Source organism: Ammospiza caudacuta, chromosome 6 (assembly GCF_027887145.1).
Source record: "Ammospiza caudacuta isolate bAmmCau1 chromosome 6, bAmmCau1.pri, whole genome shotgun sequence".
NCBI lineage: Eukaryota > Metazoa > Chordata > Aves > Passeriformes > Passerellidae > Ammospiza > Ammospiza caudacuta.
The window spans coordinates 55,845,040-55,854,067 of record NC_080598.1 but is presented as its reverse complement, the minus strand read 5'-3'; positions in this window follow the sequence as shown (position 1 = coordinate 55,854,067).

Genomic DNA, 9,028 nt, shown 5'->3' with positions numbered 1-9,028 from the left:
GCCTCTTCCCCCTTTCCTGGGAAGCTGCTGTGGGGCAGGTAGAAAGTCCAAGTGCCTGGTTACCATGTTTGGGAGAATTTCTGTTTTACATCTGAGAGCTTTGGTCTGATGCAAAATGTAAAAAATGGTTCAGGGATTTAAAGGTGAGTGTGAACAATGAGCTTACCTGGTGCTCCTGATGTCCACATTCAGCACTTGTGTGGCCACAAAGCTTTTGGAGGGGCTACTCAGGTCCTGTGTGGGGACATCCCCAACAGCAGACATGGTCTGGAGCCATGGTTTGTGCTGGAAGGAGGTGCCCAGTTGAGCTGGCACAGTACTGGAAAGCAGATGCCTCTCCTGGTCTGTGCTTTTTGGCAAGCATCCTATCTGCTGGCACAGCCACTTTCCTCTGTGGCACTCTTTCCAAGAAGTCCATGGTAGCAGGGAAAAACCTCACCCTCAGCAATGTCTGCCAAGACAGGAAACAGAAGCAGAGGGGCCGCCCTGATGGGCAAACCCATGATCTGGAAAACACTGATTCATGTCATGCCAGCCTTTGGCTGTGCTGGGCAGGGGGTTCCCCTCTGGGATTGCCCCAGGGTTGGGTCCCCTTACTCCTTGACAGCCAGTGACCAGGAATAACCATGGTCACAGGATGGAAATGTTGGGTGCCACATTAGCCTGAAAGTCATTGGAAACAGTGCAAGATTTGTCCCTGGAGTGCTGAAACTTCCTCTGTATTTCATCACCTCCTCCACTGCCAGTAAGAAAGGGAGAGGAGGCAAGATTTGAGATCTGCAGTTAGAGCTGGTTTGGGGACAGCTAGAGGTGAGCTTGATTCTGCATCCAACAACCTTTTCATGAAGGAGGTGAAAGAATATGGCTCCTGAGAGAAACCAGGGTTTCTGGTGTGGTCCAAGGGTTACACACACACACACACACACACACACACACACACACACACACACACACAGACACACACACAGAGCTCTGGGCATGGCTGGGAAGGCAGTGTTTGTGACCGTCCGAAAGCAGAGCATGCTGTTCTGGATGCAGGGGGGAACCTGGGGCTGGTTCCTCACATCCTCAATTATGTGATCCCTGAAGGATGCAGGGATGTCTGTCACAGATGTGCTGGGAATCTGCATTGGGAAGTGGCTCAGTGACACATCTCAGACCCACTGAAACCTCTCTTTAGATATTCAGAGGGTCTTTGCGCCTGGTTCAGACAAATGTCTCATCCCCAGATTACCCACTGGGGGGCCTGACCGTAGGAAACTCTAGCAGTTAGGGATGGGAGAAGTCAAAGGAGTCTGATGCTCAGCTGGTACACACCTGCACCAAATGTAGCTGCAGATTTGTGAGCATCCTGGGTTGTTTTCTTGAATAAATGTTCATATAGAATGATTTTTGTGGGATCCAAATTAGGTTCATGTAATGGGATCTGTTGCTGGACTCATGTCCATCTGTTTTAAGTTAATTTCAGTGGGGTCAGGGCATTTCTGCCAGCAGAGAGGGGAACAAAAAGCATCTTGTAATTAGGTTTTAAATGAAAAATATAGAGTTTGGGTGTCATCCCCTGGCTGCCCTTGTTTACCCAAACCAAATGTATCACAGCACTTTGACCTCCTGCTGTTCAGCAGCATGACATTGCTTGTCTGTGTAACCCGATTCCTGACACAAGTACCTTGTACCTACTTGAACAGTATTGGGTGCTGGGTAACCAAGTTAAACCAGGCTGCACATCTTCCAGTGCTGCACAGGAACTTTTCTGTGCTCTGTAACTACTCAGTGTACTGCACAGGGCTACACTGATATCTGTTTATCAGTGTTTATAGTTCTTAGAAGTTAACTGAAGTCTGGAATCCCTGGAAGTCTGGAATCCCTGGAGAATCCTCACTTCTCCAATACACAGGATATATTTCTCACCTGCAACTTACACTTAAAAGCAAGATGTTCTTCAGAGATTTTTAACTTTATTTTGCAGCTGCTTCCTTACTTTTGAACAGTGACTTGCATAGGATTGTTTCCCCCTTCTCAGTTGAGCATCAAAGTCAATTTTACTGCCAGTCCTAATATCCAAATTTAGCTGAGCAAGAGCTTGCAAATGGGGTGTGTCTCTACTAGAAAAAGTTGCGAATTCTTTGCATTAGACAATGAAAGATCTACCTGCAAAAATGGAGATACTATCAACAAGAAGCATTTATAAGGAGATTATTTTTGAAGTGCAGTTTTAATTTCCTCTTTCAGGGTCCTGAAAGCTGTTATCCTCATTGTTAGCTAAAGGTGTGTCAAGAAGCAGATTGTCATGAGGGTAAAGATGTTCTTCCTGCAGTCCATTAATTCAATATGCTTATTCATTGAATGGTATTTGAGATTTTTGTTCAAACTTGTTTTTATTACCTTTATTACCACACAGGGAAGATAGTAACATTCCTGTGGGATTTTCTATGAGTTTAACTCATTTGCACAGAGCAATTCCAGCTGAGCACATTTCAGAGTAGAAAAGCAGCAGGTCTGGGCGCAGGTGGCTGGCAGCAGCTTTCTGACTAAGCAGGCACTCCTTGCCACCTTCTGCTGGGAATATGTGGCTATCTCCTGGAGCTGGGGGGCACACAAAGCCCAAGCAGAGGGGCCTGAGTTGGTGCTTGGAAGAGTCAGTAAATACTCTCAGTGTGGGGCTGGACTGGAAAATCAGGGTGAGGTGATGTCCAGCAGCTTTTACATGTGGGATGGGGTGTGCAGCAGCTTGGGGGAAGGGTGTTCCTAGGGTGGCTGACCTTTCTGCAGTGCTGGGGGAGGCATGTGAGGCAGCGTGGGGTGAGGGTGCATGGGCTATGACACGAGCTGCTTGTAGCTCATTGCTTTTCATCCTCCTGTGCTGGGAAATAGCTCTTTTATTTCTGTGCACTGTGGGATAATTTTATAGAAGCGGGGTCATGTGCAGAAAGGGGTCCAGGGGTAGCAGAAGAGGATTTGGGGTCCTCATTAGAATGTGAGGTAAAAGACCAAGAAATCACACCTGCCACATTTCTTTGGCTCTTTTCAAAACTTTATTAAGTTTTAGGTCAGCAAAAGAATGAAAGTTTGAGTTCTGCAGGCTGGCTCAGCTCTGCAGACCAGAGCAATGTCAGCTAGGCCATGAAGAAGCCCAGTTCTTTTCTGTGAGTACCGGGACATGACAGGTCAGTAAGGCTGTGGAGGAACTTGCTGGCTCCAAAGGCACTGTCACTGCTCAGCAGCCAAAGAGTGGTTGGAGGAATGGAAGAGGTGGATCCAGCTTTCAAGACTTTGTGTGTTTAACTCTGATCACTTGGGTCAGCTTGCAACAATATTATTTCCAACTGATGTGGTGTCTTCCTCTCTCCCGTTTGTGATGACTACAAGTAATAAAAAGGATTTCTTTTTCTCCATTAGCAACCAGGCTGAGAAGAGCTATGTGTATATACCAAATGCTGGCCTTACAGCATAGGGACAGGAGCACAGCCTGGGCGATGGGGCTCTGAGTTCACCAGCAGATTGTGTCACACTGTGTTTACCACTGAGGGGAAAGTTCCCATGACAGGCCATGCTTTGTGTAAGAGACACAACCAAGGGGTGGTGGGCAAAGACTGGATACCCAGGACTTCCCAGACAATAGCAGAAATCACTAGGATGAAGTTTCACTCTCTGTTCCAGTTTCAGCATGTGTCAGTGAAGTGAGAACCTCCTAGACAGCAGCTAACTGGACTTCCTCTAGGTGCCCTAGATGAAGGCAAGTGAGTGGAGAGCACCTCCTGGGGTCCAAGTCTGAAACCTTTCAGTGTGAGGGGGCTGTTGTTTCTAGCCAGTCTGAGACACCTGTGAGACCACAGGATACAACCTCTCACTTTTCCTCTTATTTAGCGAACTACTTCCCAGCCCCAACTTTGGTTTCATTTATGCTTTGCAACCCTTGGTAATTATGCACATGCTAAGTTATATGCTTTTAAGTACAACATCCTTTGTCTTTCAAAATTATCACAGAAGCATGCCAAGGCATGGATCTCTGATGTCTTTGAAGCCTTCTCCAAAGAATTCCATGTGCAGACTATGTTTTGTGATAGGTGGGGAGCAAACTTTTCACTCACACCTATGGAAGCTCACTCTGAGGTTAAAGGGAACCATCAAGTTGGCCAATTCAAGTATTATCTTACTACTTGAAAGCAAAATGTAAACCCAAGATCTTGAAGCCAACCAATATGAAATATTTAAATACTAAGGTACTTACCTAACCTAATTTTCTCAGATCCAAAAAGATTCCTTCCTCCTGCAAAATACTTTGTTCTTTCCAACATGGACCCTATTGCCACAGGAAGAATCCTTACCTTGTGCTGAGAAGATGGATCTGCTCATGATTTTTTTGAATCCAGGTGTGAAAGCCAAGCAGAACCATGTTCAGCAGAAACATCCTTGGCAGCAGTTAATCTTCATCCTCTTGTCATAGTTCTGCCTCTGTTGTCTTCCTCTCCAAGTGATGAAAACCTGTTTTTTCCTAGGTCTGTTTGAAGGAGGTTGGTGTTGGTGTCTGACATGCAGCAAAACTGTGATTTGATAACTTCAATAGTGTGAACCCTTCTGGGGAGCTTTTCTACCAGTGGTACCAGCCTCACACCATGATAGTTTTGTCCTCTCTGGCCATATCTGGACCAAGATAACCCCAGAGAACTTTCCTGATTTTGGTTTCTTCTGGCATTAGAGGTACTACATGCCTGAGTAATGAGCCAGGAGCTCAAACCTGACAGTAATGTCCTAAATCTTCATCAAAGGAAGGGCTTGCATTCAAGCATGGTCTGCATCCCCATCCTGGTATTTCTGCTTGAGGAGTGGTCGTAGCTTAGGCTGCTGACACCTTTGCTGTGATATTCTGGTGGAGGAGGCATCTGTCCCTGAGGCTGCCCTGGCACCCTCCCTGGCATTTGAGCGAGGGAGGTGTGCATTTCTGTGGTTGCTCTGACATGGAGAGGGAGGAGGGATTCATGTCAGACATTTCTGGCAGGGGGCAGCTGTCCCTGACATGCTCACAATGGGCAGGAGACGTCACGTGCTGGAAAGGAAGTCCCCTTGACCTGGCAGCCCTGGCAGCTGTTCCCAGTTTGCTATCCCTGGACCTTCAGCCAGGCATCTTCATAGCCTGGGAAAAGTCACCCTCCCCATGGGTCAGAGGGAGTGATATTGTCCCTGTGTTTGGTGCTGCTTGCAGGCAGATAGGCAGCCTCAACATCTAGCATGTGATGACTTGGGGAGGAACAGCAGATGCTGAGGGAAGGATGTAGCTTTTTCCTTTTCACCTGAAAGAAACCAGAAGTGTTCTTCCTGTGTGGAAGTTCAGTGTTCTAAGCATAATTCACCCCAGAGGAGTGGGAACTCCTTCCTTCTATCCTGTTCCTGTTGGGAAATGGAGGGCAAATTGTGTGGTCACAGCACCAGGCTTGGGGTTCAGAGCAGATCTGGAGGAGCTCTTGGCTGGGGCCATTGTGGGGGATTCTCAACTGCCTGTAGCACAGATGTTCTGAAAAATATGTCTGCTTTGGAGATGGTTCAGGGATCTCTGACTGAAAAGCAGCATTATTTTCAGCATCCCATTTTAAAGGTACTCCAGTGTCTCATAGTCCTTTCTTTATACCAGCTTACTCCCGTTTCTTTCTATTAACATTGCTTTGCTTCTCTGTTTACAGCTTCCTAATGCCTTTGAGGTTCAGCATGAAGACACAAGTAGCAGCTCTCTGTGAAGCCAGAAAAATTTGTATGTGTGCTTCCAAGATGCAAGTTGCTTTTCTTACAGTGCCCCTGCATTAAATAGGGGTCTCTAAGTTGAGGACCCTTTTCACTTGTATGTCCTCAGGGGCTAGCATAGCCATGGGCTGAGGGAAGGCAAATGGGAACGGCCTCATCAGTTAAGCTACAAGAAATGGTGCAAGGAGCCACATCCTGAGCAGCATCAGACACTTGTGCTGCAATGTGGCTCAGTGCTCCAGATGTGATAGCACAGCTGGGCTGCACACACAGGGCTGGGGTGTCCTGACAGAGCTGCTCTGTCAGCTGATCCCAGGAGCTGCCAAAACCACCCTGTGTGGTTTCCTGACACCCAGCAGCTTCCGTGGTGCAAGAGGAATGTGCTCATGCATATTTAAGAGCTGGAATGGGCCATGCCTGTCCTCGCCAGTGCTCAGCTGGTGGATCCTATCCGGTCACCCACGGCTGTATCTGGGCTGGCACAGGGCTTGTGTGCAAGGGATGAGAGGGCTAATTTTAGATCAGGGAATGCAACACTGGAAAGGTCACTGGATGGGACCAAATCCCAGCTGGTCCTCATGATGGCAGCAGCATCGTGTTTAGGCCTGGTGGAACCAATCATGACCTCTTTTCACTGCAGTTGTTTTACCCCAGCCCAGGCACCTCCCCCGGCCCAGGGCTCTCTCCTTTGGGGCCTCTCCTTTTGCCCAGCAGGAAAGGCTGTCCATTAACTCTCCATCACAGGATGGTGGAAAGTACTGGGGGAAAGCACCCAGGAAACTGCAAAAACAGTATTTCTGTTTGATTTCTTGACAGTGAAATACCAGGAAGTTCTTCTGTTTTGAACTTCCCTGTGGGTCCTTTAGGTTTTCCCCTTCCTGTTCCTGGCCTCTCTCCTGTGGCATTATGCTCATGTGCCCAGGCAAACTTGGGCTTGATAAGTGCTGCAGAGGGAAGTTTCCAGGGGAAATCCAAGTAGCCATGAGGACAGCCTGTGTTTCAAGCCCTCTGACTCAGCAAGAAGCTTATTGCTTATATTTCACTGTTGAAATCAACAGAGTTATTGCTGCCAAGTTTACTGACAGTAGAGAACAGCCCTTCATTTCTTTGTAAATAGGGACATATTTCTGAAGGAGATTTACAGTTCTCCTTATGATTGAAATTCCCACTGATCAGGCAATGAAATGTTCCTTTTCTCAAAAAACCATCTGAGGAATCTTGTTGGATCTTCAGGGTAATAGCCTTTTCTTTTGCCTTTCCTGCCTTGGCACAACCTGCACCATAGGGCTCGGAAAGGTGCTTTGCTCCTAGGATTTTTCTCAATAACACAGTGCCCAGACATGGATTCTTCCTAAACCACTTCCTAAAGAGATGGGGTTGTCACAATTATTTTGAACATCACCTTCAGAGAAAAGAGGAAAATATCTAAGGTAAATAAATGTGAGTGCTGGATATGAAATCCAGTGCTGGGATGTAAACTCAATAATTTGTATGCAGTATGTAAAGATAAGCAGCCCTGTGTGTGTGTTTTTAACTCCTCCAGGCTTCTCTCTACCTGCATCAGAAAGAAGCTGCTTGACTCATCAGAGGTTGAAAGGGCAAGTTATATATATATGTATTTTAACTGAGGAAAATAATATTCCTTTGAGGGTTCTGTTTGGTACACCCCATGCAAGCATTTTCCCAGAAATACAGCTGGAACAGCAACAATGCAATTCATTTTTCTTGCTGTGACTAAAACAATGGCATCTAAGTCCATATATCAAGGCTGAAGGTCAACTGATTGTGGAGACATAACAGTTCTTGTTTTCAATGGATTGTGAATAACTTTGGGAAATGGAATAATATTGCTGTGAGTTGTTATGCCTGCCTACAGGCAATTTTTTTAACTCAAGATTTTCTTCTGCTTTGGATGTTTAATAGAACAAAATTAGACATTCATCCAAGTATTCCCACCCTGTTGCAAGGCAAAGAAATCCTCTTTTTTAAAAAATTAATTCACTTAGGAGACACAACCTTGAGCTGTCTTAGTATTTAATCACTTGCAAAAGGCATTTTGGTGGAAATGAGAAATCCCAGACCCAAGGGTCAGGGCCAAAAGCAGAGGAAATTGTGTGTTCAGGTTCAGCCTCCTCCCCGCAGGCAGTGCTGAAATGTCACATGTGGAATGCCATGTGGTGCTTCCAAATAACAGCTCCTTCCTGAGCTTGCTGGGAGAACATCTTACCACAGGCAAATCCAGCCTTTGAGCTGTTTGGGCTGTTGTTTCTCTCCCTGTCTGCTCACAGACAGCGCTCCCATCATACCAGGAATGGTCTTTGTTTCAGAGGGTGACTAACAGCTGCCTAGCAAGGCACAGGGTGGATTGAGCCTTGAGATCACTGAGGGAAAGAGGCACCGTGGGCTTTTGCTGGTGCTTTGGAGGCTCAAGGCCCTTTTGTTTGAAGAGCTCGCAAGATGAAAGCGTGAGCAATTCATTCCTGAGCTCCAGCTGGGACTGTGAGGGGAAGATGACGGTCCACGAGTGCATGACGTGCTTTTGGAGACGAAAGCCACCAGACTTTTGGCCTTGTGCTGCCTCATGAATCCTTGATGATTAATTCCATTATTGCCTCTTACCCATTCAATGAGTTTCTATTCATAGCACAGTTCTTTCAGGAAATATTTTCCCCCCAAGTTTTGGAAAAAAGTATTGAGAAGTTGTGAGCTCCCTCACTCAGGAAATGATCCCCAGCACTTTGTGCCTTGCTCAAGGTGCTGAATTTGTGTGATTAGTTTGATTTTCCCTTCATTTCAGTTCTGGGATTACCCATGATGTGCTTCACCAGGAAGTACTGTTGGATAGGAGCCACCTGGTCTCGTGGAAGGTGTCCCTGTTTATGGCAGGTGGGTTGGAATGAGCTCACCTTTGGCATCCCTTCCAATTCTAACCATCCTATGATTCTGTAAAAGCCCCTGGTGGTAGGGATGGCATGCTGTCCTCAGCAGTCCAGCCCTGCCAGCAGTAGTGGTGGTTTTGCTGCTAACTTGGGTCTACTTACTTACTTCAGTAGAAGCTTCTCTATGCCTGCCCCCCCCACAGAAAATGGAGAGGAGCACATTCCTTCCCTTTTACAGCCATTTTTTAACCAACTGGAAGACAAATTATCACATCTGTGTTCTGTGCCTCCCTTGGAAGTACTTCCTTAGTCCATAGACAGAAAAAAGTTGAAGGCCACTGCTCTGCAGTAACCAATATTAAGCAAAGCTCTTATTCTCTGTGAATGCAGCTTGTGAAATCATTCCTGTTTTC